At 43.0% G+C, this 11,910-nt stretch overlaps 1 non-coding gene across 1 annotated transcript; it reads left to right on the top strand.

Moving 5' to 3' along the window:
* The first annotated feature begins 2,788 nt into the window (after positions 1–2,788).
* On the top strand, positions 2,789–2,948 carry LOC147886724 (U1 spliceosomal RNA). Its single transcript, XR_015543382.1, has one exon. It is a non-coding gene; the product is annotated as a U1 spliceosomal RNA (small nuclear RNA).
* The last annotated feature ends 8,962 nt before the right edge of the window (positions 2,949–11,910 follow it).

Raw genomic sequence — 11,910 nt, 5'->3', positions numbered from 1 at the left:
GGTACACAAGGCTGCGTCAGCGATGTCTCTTGAGCTATACATCCTATCTATCTGGGGAGAAAGAGCGAAGCCTCTTGACATCCTCCTTTTCTCCCTTTCAATTGAATTGAGTTCCTTTCCGTAATCATTTAACTTAGCCGCTTGAGCCTTTGCCTTCCCTACTAACCTTGTTGCTTTTCTGCCTTTAACAACTATGAAGGGAGGACCCTCTTTGTCAGCTGACTCGTGCTCTGCCTGCTCCAATTGTGCCTCGAAGTCTTGGGTGGCTACCACAAATTCTTTCTCACCTAAGGTGTCTTCCATCTGTTCTTCCCTTTCAGTAGTAACCTCTTTAGCTTTCCCTTCCATCTCACCAGTTGGGTTCTCAAAATTTGGCCTTGCTCTGAGTCTCCTTCTATTCCATGGGAGGAGAAGGGACCGGATGCTTAGTAGGAGTCTGAGTGTAAAGTGCCCTCCCATACTGCAGAGAAGCAAGAGTTGGGAATGCTCTTGAAGAAAAATTTTTGGATCAACGCAACTCCGTCCCCATCTAGAATACGAATGGCACTATGAGGGTCACAAGCGAGGTCCATTAGGACACAGGCTTGAGGGTTACCTCGGGGGCTTATAAACCTTTTTTGCTTCCACACCGAGGAACTGGCCAAGCGGTGTGCAGAGAGTCTCAATTTGGGGAAAGAGAGATAATGGTAAATCAGGAAATTCCACCCATATGGGGGCCTTAGACGGAGGCGGGGAATCGGGACTAAAGGAGGGCTCCTAGAGTTGTACTGACAGAGGCTTATTTCTAATAGTCCATGTCCCTTTTTGCACTACTTCTATCGCCATCTCTGATTTTTTGAAGATGAAGATGATATACCCGTTCCCGAGGAAAAATGAATGGTTGTGACAACCAGGCCTTTACGCGACTAGAAGTTATAGACCCAACCTTCTAGGAAAAGTGCAGGTGGCCTTGGGCCATGAATATATCCTACAACAGCGCATGAACAGAGCCATTTTGTCATTTTGTTAAGAAGTCCATTGTGTACTTTGACTGTTGGAATCTTACCTTTGAGAGGCTTTGTAGCCTTTAGAGCGTTTGGATCAATGGCGGAAGGGAACTTTGCAGGTTCTGAGATGGAGGAGGGCGGGGTGCCACTGAAGATTCTCGTGGCTCGTAGCGAGAGTTGTTCCTAGGTTGATTGACGGAGCCTTGAAAAGGCTTCTGCCTCCTCCACTGACAGCACCAGCATAGGTGCTCTTTGGCAGCTCCTGCACGGGGTTCCCTTTCGGGACTTGGCGCATTGCAAACTTGAGGACTCCATTGGATCGTTGATCCTTTGTAGCGAAGGAGACGAAAAGAGGTTTTTCTTTACTCTAGTTGTTATTAGGGAGATTACTGGTTGGAGCAGTTTTGAACTCAGAGAGAAACTTACGAAGAGTGTCCGCCTCTCTACCACCTTGTTTGAGTTGAAGAATGTCACTTTCCTCTAGGTGAAGGGTGAAGGGGGGGAGAGGGGTATTGCGCTTATCATGATCTAGATCTTGCATGACCGAATCTGATGCACTGTTGATGTCTATCTGATTATTGACAAGAGCAAGACTGATGGGACGGGGAGTGGGGGGGCGAGACGTGAGTTTCAGGAGAAGAAGACACAGAACCCTTGTCTGCGCTGCCATCGTTAGGGCCTCCATCGCATGGGATGCCTTGCCAAATAGCATGAAGATAATTATATCAAAGGAGTACATCCTTGGAAGCTATACATTCAATTAGCAATTACCTAAAGGAACAAAGTACACCTTCAAGTTGGCCATAGAATACAAAAGAAAACCAATTATTACTTAAAGATGCAAAGAAAGTAAAGAAAACCTGCAAAAAATATAAAAGAAAACCGAGTAATTGCCTTAGTTCATTACTTGACAACATGAATCCTCCCTCTTCAACATTCTCTTAACAACATGAAACCCTATCTCCCATTGGGAATCTCCTTCTATAACCATTTTCTCCTATAGAATACGACTCGACGACCTTTACCGGAGTCATTCTCCAAAAATTTCCAATATGAAATCTTTGTAATTTTTGCACAGATGGGACAAGTACGATATCGATTGTGGTAATGGACATGGGTCGAATTACTTAAAGAAAAGTAACAAACACCAAGGGCGAGAATACGCGTCAATCATTTCAAGCTTTGAGTATGTTTCCCTCTCTAGAAATAGTAATATCTTGCACAAAGAAAATGAAAATTTGTCTCTAGGACCCCACTCTGGGCGGCGGATTGAGGGAATATGGTTCAATAGATGTCTAGATAATTACCCACATTGTATGGACATATATGCCATTGAAGGAATGCATAGTTGGATTCTATATCCGTCCTATGAATCCCTGAATGACTACCCCAATACAACAACCAGGGGCCATTCATATTTAATATTTTCGGAAGTGAAAGTGTCTAGCATGGACATTAATTTTGGAGTGGGACTACTTGAATCGATATCCTCAAATTGTCATAAGGAAACCGGCTAATTAGCGTCGTTATATGCGTGCCTACTTTGTGATGCACTTCACCTCATATTGTATCATTGACAAGTTCTTATAGCCTTTGACGGGTCGGACTCAAGGGATGAAGGGTAGTGAAGGCAATTTAGAAGGCTAAGATTGCACTCAAGCAATGGAGGAGTTATTGATAGAGTAGCTAGGGCGGTGGCTCAAATTGTGCCACGTGGAAAAACGCGTTTTAAGGCCATATAGAGGTTGGGATATGGGGGGGTCGGGAGCCTACTTAAAGGGATTCCAGCACAGCGGTAAGACATACTTACCTGGGCGGGGTCGATCGGTGATCAGGAAGGCCGATGGCCTAGGGTCGGCCCCTCCATTGCACTTCGGACGGGCTGTACCCTAGCATCTCCCTACGGGGAGAGTGCACGTCATAATTTGTGGCAGTGGGGGCTCGCGTTCGCGCGGCCCCCTTCCAAATCGAGCTCAACTTGGACGGATCTGCTGCTTCGGGCCTCCTACCTACAACACATTGTCTCGCACAGCACCAGATCCATGTGTATTCAATCGTGATAGCCTGTAACTAAAACGCATGCGGGATAGAACGTTCTATGATCGCCCATTGCAAAACTCAGGTACGGCCTCCCTCTCTCCTTAGCCTCTTAGCTTGGTGTATCACTTCCACCGCCTCTGCATTCCAGGTAAATCGCGATACTGCAAAAAACTGCTCCTACTTTTCAGTTGTCCATGGTGCCCATTCTACGGCAGCATACACACCACCATGGATCACACATGATGTATTCACATTACCATTCTCCATGCGCTCCTTCGTTGTAGATGTTCTGGTCATAGTATGCAGTGCCAGCGACGATAAGCTTTAACATTTCCAACTCAGGACCATTCTTTACTGCTTGGGCAAAATGGAAGACCTAGCTTTGCCAAAGGTGATACATCAAGACTGCTGGAAACATTTCACCCTACCCTAATTCAAGTTGACAAATTGACACCTCCACATGATGAGGGCTCAGATGGCGAGATTGCCATATAATCATAATCTAGTGGCTCACTCGTATATGCTTTTGTATGCTGCAGGCCAGATGTGGCCAATGCAATCGACAGTTTCACTTTATCTCATGATGCACAGGGGGTGCCAGGGAGCTGGGCTAGCTGAAGCATTCTGCCTGCTTAGGAAACTTGTACCGAAAGGGAAATGATCCTTCCTGTGCGTACGCAGACTCAGACTAGTCACAATTGCCATTCCACTGGAAATCTTCCCATTCCTTTCGAAGAGGGGGTCATGATTCTGGCGTAACTGAGCAATAACCAGCAAGGTTCACAAAAAACCTGACTTGCCTCTTTGGTGTCGGGTAGGAAAATCCCTCTGCTTTCTCTGGGGTGGGAACAATGGCAAGTCGATCCAGTGGATATGTGGTCCTAGCCACTGGAGGAGCATTGAGGCAAAATAGCACGTCCACTGCGGCATGTTTGGGTGCCCAATATTTTGATTCAGAAGCTTAGCATTTTTGCCTATCATCATGTACAGATGGTAACAATGATTGCATGTTCTGAGTTAAATGGGCCGCAGCACAATCTCAACAAGTTTATCGATCTGCAATTCCATTTTGTGCATCGCCAAGTTCAAAATGTATCTTAAACTCATCCACCGCCTGCTCTAACATATGTTCACAACGCCTGTGTAGAGACCTCTTCTCTTGTCTGAGAACAGGGATACATGTACTGTCAACTGATGAAGAGATGCTAGACTGACCTTAGTTTAGATATGTTCACAAAGCCTGCATAGAGACCGCTCATCTTGTCTAAGAGCAGGGATACATGTACTGCCAATTGATGAAGAGATGCTAGACTGACCTTAGTTTATGAGTAGGCAATCCAAAAATAGATAGATGGTCTAGTTCAGGCCGGAAAAGTTGTAGGCAAAGCCTGGATCTTATTGGAGTTGGTCTATGCCTCTGATTGTTGATGTAATCTATCATCAAATGTTGAATCGATGAGAGCCTCGGAGATGATTGTTGATGTAATCTATCATCAAATGTTGAATCGATGAGAGCCTGGGAGATGATAGGGGGTCTAGTCATCACTAAGCGGATCTTGGCTGCCTGGATTATATTAGAGCTGGTCTTAGACGGTAAGTTCCCTCTAATTGCTGATTTAGTCTATCATCAAATGCAGAATCATCAGCCTGGGAGATGATAGCGGGTCTAGTCACTTGGCATATCTTGGGTGAGACCTCAAAGGCTCTCACATGTATCTAGACAGACCTCAGATTTTATTTCCTTCATTTGGTAGCTAATAGAGTTCGCTGCCCAACCTCCATCCCCCAAAACACACAGTGCGTGCGCGCATGCACACCCAGGAAATGTACATTTCATGGACTGCTTTGACCATCATGGTAGTGATTGTGAGAAGTGCAGCAGAAATGAACAGAATATGGAGAGAGAGAGAGAGAGAGAGAGAGAGAGAGATCCCCATTCTAACCTTCCTTGGAATGGTCACATTGTTGAAGTAATTCTTCCATAACCTTGTGAAATGGCAGTAGCTCATGTGTTGCTCTCATTACTATTTAACATATCATCTTTGTAGATTGAGAATACTTTGAATCTTGTGTAGTTGTCAGTTAAGTGTAGTTTGCTTGTGGTTGGCATTATCTCTTCATGTTCCTTAAAATAACTTTCCATCCATGAAATAGCAAACCTTCCACAAGGTCCAATCAACTTTCCATAACGACGATTGCTCGATAGACCATCCTTCAAAGACCTAGATTGAATCCGTTGCACTCTATTGTTGCCAAGAGTGAGTTCATGCTTGAATGCTCCTCTACAAACCAATATATGGTCAAGGTAGTATTTAAACACATCTTTTGTAGTTTGCATGATCGATCTACATAGATAAGCTTCTTGCTTTTCATGATTAAGACTGAGGTAGTCAGATCTGATGGACTTGATCTTCCCAACTCCTAGATGTCTCAAGAAACCATTATGGCAACAATATACCTTAGATTTCTCAGAGAGTTGAGATGCAGATAACAAGAATCTTTTTCTCCTCCTACGATAGCTAGAATGTCGTCTATTGATGTATAGAGTCACTTCCTGATGTACAGTCGTGTGATATGTTTCATTTGCTCTTTTGAAGTACATACGATGTCTTCTTTATTTAGCGGAGTTAATAGCTTGGTTGTGCGCATGGGTGGACGAGGAAATCCTAAATTATTGTACATGCAATGGTGGCCGTGGAAGAGGTTAGGGAATGCTATCTCTTTGCAATGTTTGTCTTTGAAGATGCTTAAACGTGAAAAGCCTCCAGAGGGTGCAACAATTATTGTTTTGTCTTCAAAGTCAATGACTTGTTGGCTAGTGTAAATCCCATGTATTAGCGTGTTAGTTTCCAACTTGACATTTTCATCATCCATGAAGGCGGTTGTAGATGAGTCCTCTTCTAATTGTTCTTTTTGCAAACACTCAATGTGTTCAGCCCATTTGCAGTTTAACGTGACCTTTTGTTCCTTATATAGGGAACTAGGCAAAAGCTCATTCAATGCACACATTGTCAAAGTAGACCTTACTAAGCCACTCATATAATAATGTTTGTATTGAAACATTCTCTTAATACCAACAATGGCTGTTTCGCCATCTGTAAGGAATCTTCGGAGTATGTGCTAAGCTCTATCAACATCTACAAATACATTGACAATGCTTCCCTTGAGGCGGTATTGTTTGTCAAAGGTTAAGTCACCTATTTGCACAAAATGGATTCGAATTGAAATAAGACGTGCTTCAATATCATTTAGAAGACATTGCTATCCAAAGTTTCCCTTATGCTCCATTGACATGTTTCACTAGCTGGTGGTGCCAATTCCTAGACATGACCTCCACATTGCTAGATGAATGGAGGCTTGCCTCATGTGGAAAGTCAATATCCTTAAGTGGTTGTGGCTCCAATGATTCAAGATTCCAATGATGACTCTAAGAGTAAGCAACCCTTGTTATTTTTTGTAGACTAGGGAGACTCAATATATGATTCCAGTGATGACCCTTGCTGAAAACAATGATCATTGTTACTTGCCCTATGCAGAGGGTATTCCACATATGGTGCCAAGAAGTTGGATTGGACCTAGCTCACCACATTTTGTGGTAAAGGAGACTTTGGAGGAGAGGGGAGGAGGAGTTGCAAGGTTAGGACATGCTTTTGGACATGGAGTGCAAGGAAGCATGGACACCTGAGATAATTCCTTGAAATACCAAAGTAGAACTCAACACAATGCCCCAAAGAGTGTGGGCTTCATTCCATTATGGGGTATTTATACAAGTTAGAGAGCTTCTCTCTCTGTATGTAAGAATTGTAAGACATTCTCTCTCTACAAGTAGAACTTGCATATAGAAGTTACATGTAGGAGTTGCATGTAGAACTCGCATGTTGCATGTTGCATGTAGAACATGCATGTAGGAGTTGCAAGTAGAAGTTGCATGTAGAACATGCATATAGGAGTTGCAAGTAGAACGTGCATGCTGAGGATTCCTAAGAGAGATTATTCCTAGCCTTATGCAAGTACAAGTGGAGCTTTGTCGCTACTCTACACACACATTTTGTCCATGTTGGCACAGAGGCAACAAAATTTGTCATAATTTATGACATAACTCGATAACGTCATTGAATTTTGTCATAACAAATATAGAAATAGTAAAATCATTATAACTTTTGAATGAGGACTCCATTTTGGGAGCTTTTTGGCTCAAAATTTAGAGCACGAGCAGCTCTACAATGCCCCAATGATGCTTGGCCTTGTCACTTTATTCAAATTTAAATCATAAGGCACTCAAAACTTGGGTGCAAGGTTAGGGATCATTACCTACTACACAATTCCTTGTGCAAGGAAATTCCATATAACCAACACACATGACCTACAAGAACCAAGCAATAATGCTAGCATAAATAAAGCTCTTATTTCCCATTCTAACTCATATTATAGTTCATTTCTATTTGTTTCAACTTATGACATAACTTGATAACATCATCAAGTTCTATCATGTGATCCACATCTCTCCTTGTGGATATCCGTGATCCACATCTCCACATCATGTAGTCCACATCCTAGGGTGGCCATTTTAATTCTTTCATCTAATTGCTGATTGCTGATTTAGTCTATCATCAAATGCAGAATCATCAGCCTGGGAGATGATAGCGGGTCTAGTCACTTGGCATATCTTGGGTGAGACCTCAAAGGCTCTCACGTGTATCTAGACAGACCTCAGATTTTATTTCCTTCATTTGGTAGCTAATAGAGTTCGCTGCCCAACCTCCGCCCCCCAAAACACACAGTGCGTGCGCGCATGCACAACCCAGGAAATGTACATTTCATGGACTGCTTTGACCATCATGGTAGTGATTGTGAGAAGTGCAGCAGAAATGAACAGAATATGGACAGAGAAAGAGAGAGAGAGAGAGAGAGAGAGAGAGAGAGAGAGAGAGAGAGAGAGAGAGAGATTATAGGGGGTCTAGTCACTAAGCGAATCTTGGCTGTCTGGGATTATATTAGAGCTGGTCTTAGACGATAAGTTCCCTCTAATTGTTTATTTAGTCTATCATCAAATGCAGAATCATCAGCCTGGGAGATGATAGCAGCTTGGCATATCTTGGGTGAGACCTCAAAGGCTCTCACGTGTAACTAAACAGACCTCATATTTTCCTTCATTGGCAAGCAAGGCAGGATCACACAGCATTCTCCTTGGTAGATATTCACTCTAGCTAATAGAGTTCGCTGCCCAACTTCAGTCCCCCAAAACACATAGTGCGTGTGCGCATGCACACGCAGGGAATGTAAGTTTCATGGACTGCTTCGACCATCGTGGTAGTGATTGTTACGCTCAAGTTGAGGTAACATGACCTCGGAAGAGTCAGTGGACATTTTCCTTTAAAGGATCAATGTTTGTATTATATTTGTTTGGGCTTCACGTAAATGATCAAAAGGAATCAAGGTCAAGGTCCTTGGTGAGGGTGACCTGGCACAAGACTAGGTGGATCTAAGGCTAAGGGGTCTAAATGCATTAAATGTGCCAAGGGGCAAATGATTTCAATGATATCCCAAGAGAGGGGTAAATGATGCATTTAGGAGATGCCCTCAAATGATGACATGTGGGGGACTAGATCCATCTAGGGATATGTGGGCTCTATGTGTAGCATGCAGGTTTTCTTACTTGCATATCTTTTGGAGCTTGCTACAGTAGGGGTTGGCTGGGTGGAACATAGTTGTGCCTATGCCGGAAAAGTTTGGCGTTAATGGTTTAGTCGTATCATTTGGTATCAGAGCATAACAATCAGGTAACGATTTGGGGAGTCCACAATTAAGCTAGGCGAATCCAGATCATGAAAGGATTGTGTTGAGACAGGCGGCATGTTTCCCGATTGAGCAATGAGAAGTGTATCAGGTGGTCGGTATTGTTACCTTGAATATGCATGACGTTTGGGTAGTGTGCGCCTGAAAAAGAAGCTCTCTATCGTTATCCACTTAAGCTTGAGCAAACGTTGAAAGGTGCAGACCTTTGCGATTTTTCGCTAAAGGATGGAGTTAGCCCTTCGTTGACGAGCCCGTTCATTTTGTTGATGTCACGATTGACGGCTGAGAGTAACCAGGGGATTGCGTCAAAAATTACGTGTGCCTCAGAGCTACTTGTTTCAAGTCGAGAGCCTTGTGGGGAGCCTGTCAGACCATAGAGATTGCGTGGGTGCAGGAGTTCACGTTGTGAAGACTGGTATTTGTTTATAATGGATGATCTTCTCTTGAATCCAGCTTAAAGGCAGGTGGTCACAAGACAGATTATAAATATAGATTGGGAGTGGCTTACAAGGACTAGTTGATCTCTTCATGCAGCATAAATATGACCAGGGAGCTTTCTATGCCTTTGAAATTTTGTTGGGGTATATGCTAGTTTATTTGCCCTCGGTATTTGGAGTTATTTGAGATAGCAGATATTTCCCTAGTATAGGGAAAAGATATTCATCTTGGTTCTCAGCTATTTTTAGTTGATGGTTATGCCTGTTTAGGCACCTTTTGTGGTTGTGAGATTGAGAAGCAGTTTGTAAATACAATTTTAGGCAGTGTTTTATTTTTATTTTTTTAAAGAAAAACCCAATCGACTTAAATGGAAGTTGAAGAAGAAGCTTCTAGGGTGGATCCCATAGAGTCGGGAGTCTGGCCGACCCCGCAAGTGTCGCGCTCAACAAGCCATACACTGTCTGGTAGAATTGCATTATTGGAGGATGCCTTGCAACATATTTTAGCTCAACAATTGCAAGCAAATGTAGGGCAATCAGAGCTCAGAAAAATGGTTCATAGTATGTTTGCTAGACCATCTCGTGAAGAGAAGGGTAAAGCTTTGATGGAGCCTGAGACCAGTGTTCATACGGTCGAGCCTAGGAGGGCTAAGGTGCCTAATATTTCCAATTATAGGCTAGAAAAGTATCTTGGTCGGATGTCTGGCCGTAGTTCCGATATCATAGAGACCTGGTTACACAAATGGGACGAGGCCTTCGCCATTTGTGAAATCAGGAATGATATAAAGAAATTCCGCGAGGCCACCCATATGTTTAATGAGGCAACGGATAGGTGGTGGATAAAACAACAGAAAGATGGAGTGGCATCCACTACTTGGGAGGGGTTTAAAAAAGAATTTAGAAAACACTTCTTACCTCTTAACGAAGCATCCCGAGCTTGGGATTAGTATCAAAACCTTCATTAGAGAAATTTATTAGTAGCTGAATATACTGGTAAGTTCAGAGAAAGTGTAATGAAAATTTATGAACCTCTACCTCAGTCGGTGCAAGTAAAAGATTTTATCTTTGGACTTAATGATCGGATCAAGATGGAAGTTCGGGCTAAGTATGCAAACACGCTAGATGAAGCAATTGCCATAGCCTTGAACTATGAGGATGCCAAAGGGAACAGACCAAGTGGATTTGTGCTGGTTGGGACTCGGTATGAGTACCCGAAGAAAACTGGGTTTAAGAAGAAGTGGATTAGCAAAGGGAGTGCCTCACAGCCTAGTGGTCAAGCCAAGCAAGCAAAGCCAGTTGAGACTCCTAAACCAAGTATCACCATTGGAGTGAAAAGAAAAGTAACACCAATGGTAGTCCGGGCTTGGTCGAAGTCTTCTTTGAACCCAGAGCAAAGAGAAAAAGCGAGGAGAGAAGGCTTGTGTTTTGGATGCCTTCAGCCTCATCAGTGGAAAGATTGTCCACGAAACAAGGATCATTGGATGGCTGAGATGGTGATCTCAGAATGCGACGTGGAAATGGAGGAAAGTCCCAGAGCAGACCAGATGCAGATTCAACTAGCAGGATCTTCTCAAAGGTCAGTACCTGTTTTGTTATGTGTATCTGTTGCTAAGCTAGTAACCAGTGCACCTGATAATGTCCTATCAAAGCCCGCAACAACGGGGTATACAACCTTTAACGATACGGAGTTAATTAAGATGAAAGGGTAAGTAGCCAATCATGATGCCATTGTGTTGTTTGACTCAGCGTCAACGCACAATGTAATTAACTCCAAGCTTGAAAAGAGGCTGAAATTAAAAACTAGCCCATCTGATTATGCATATACAGTCAGAATGGCAGACAACTGAAGTATGGGACCAAAGGGTTACCCACTTGGAACTTCGAATTCAGGACTATACAGAGAAGCTTGATTTTGAAATGACAAAGCTTGCTTATGCAGATATAGCCCTAGGTAAGGCTTGACATTCTAGGAAGAATCCAGCCATAGATTGGGAAAAGCACATTTATCAATTCAAGATGAATGATGTGTTGTATGTCTTACGAGGTGAAAAAGATATACCTCAAGGACCGTTGGTTTCCGTAATGGAAGTTTAAAAATCTCAAGAAGAGTTTATGTTTCTTTGTACAGCATCGATAGAGCTGATTGATGGTCCTTCGGCTAGCACTAATGTTACCCAAAATGGAGAGATGGCCAAGTTGGCTGATCATATGGTAGAGGAGTTCTCTGATTGTTTTAGGGATGAGTTACCTTATGGGTTACCTCCAGAGCGGAATGTTCAGCATAAGATTGAACTAATCCTAGGGGTAGAACCTGTAAATAGACCTCCCTATAGGTTAAGTTTTACCGAAGAAGCGGAGGTGCGAAGACAATTGGAAGAATAGCTCAAGCTGGGCTAGATTCAACCCAGTTTCTCACCTTTTGCTTCGCCAATGATATTGAAGAAAAAGAAAGATGATACTTTTCGCCTCTGTATAGATTACAAAGCACTGAATAATATCACTGTTAAGCACATGTATCTGATGGCTCGGATTAATGATTTGCTAGATGCATTGCATGGGGCCATAATTTTCAGCAAGATTGATCTTAAGTGTGGCTACCATCAGATCCGTATTAGAGCCGAGGATGTCCATAAAACCGCTTTTAGAAGCAG

This window comes from Dipteris shenzhenensis, chromosome 24 (genome assembly GCF_047967505.1).
Source record: "Dipteris shenzhenensis isolate YYH24624 ecotype China chromosome 24, Dip_SZ_1.0, whole genome shotgun sequence".
NCBI lineage: Eukaryota > Viridiplantae > Streptophyta > Polypodiopsida > Gleicheniales > Dipteridaceae > Dipteris > Dipteris shenzhenensis.
Note: the sequence above shows the minus strand (reverse complement) of the source record. Positions and strands in the feature narration are given on the sequence as shown.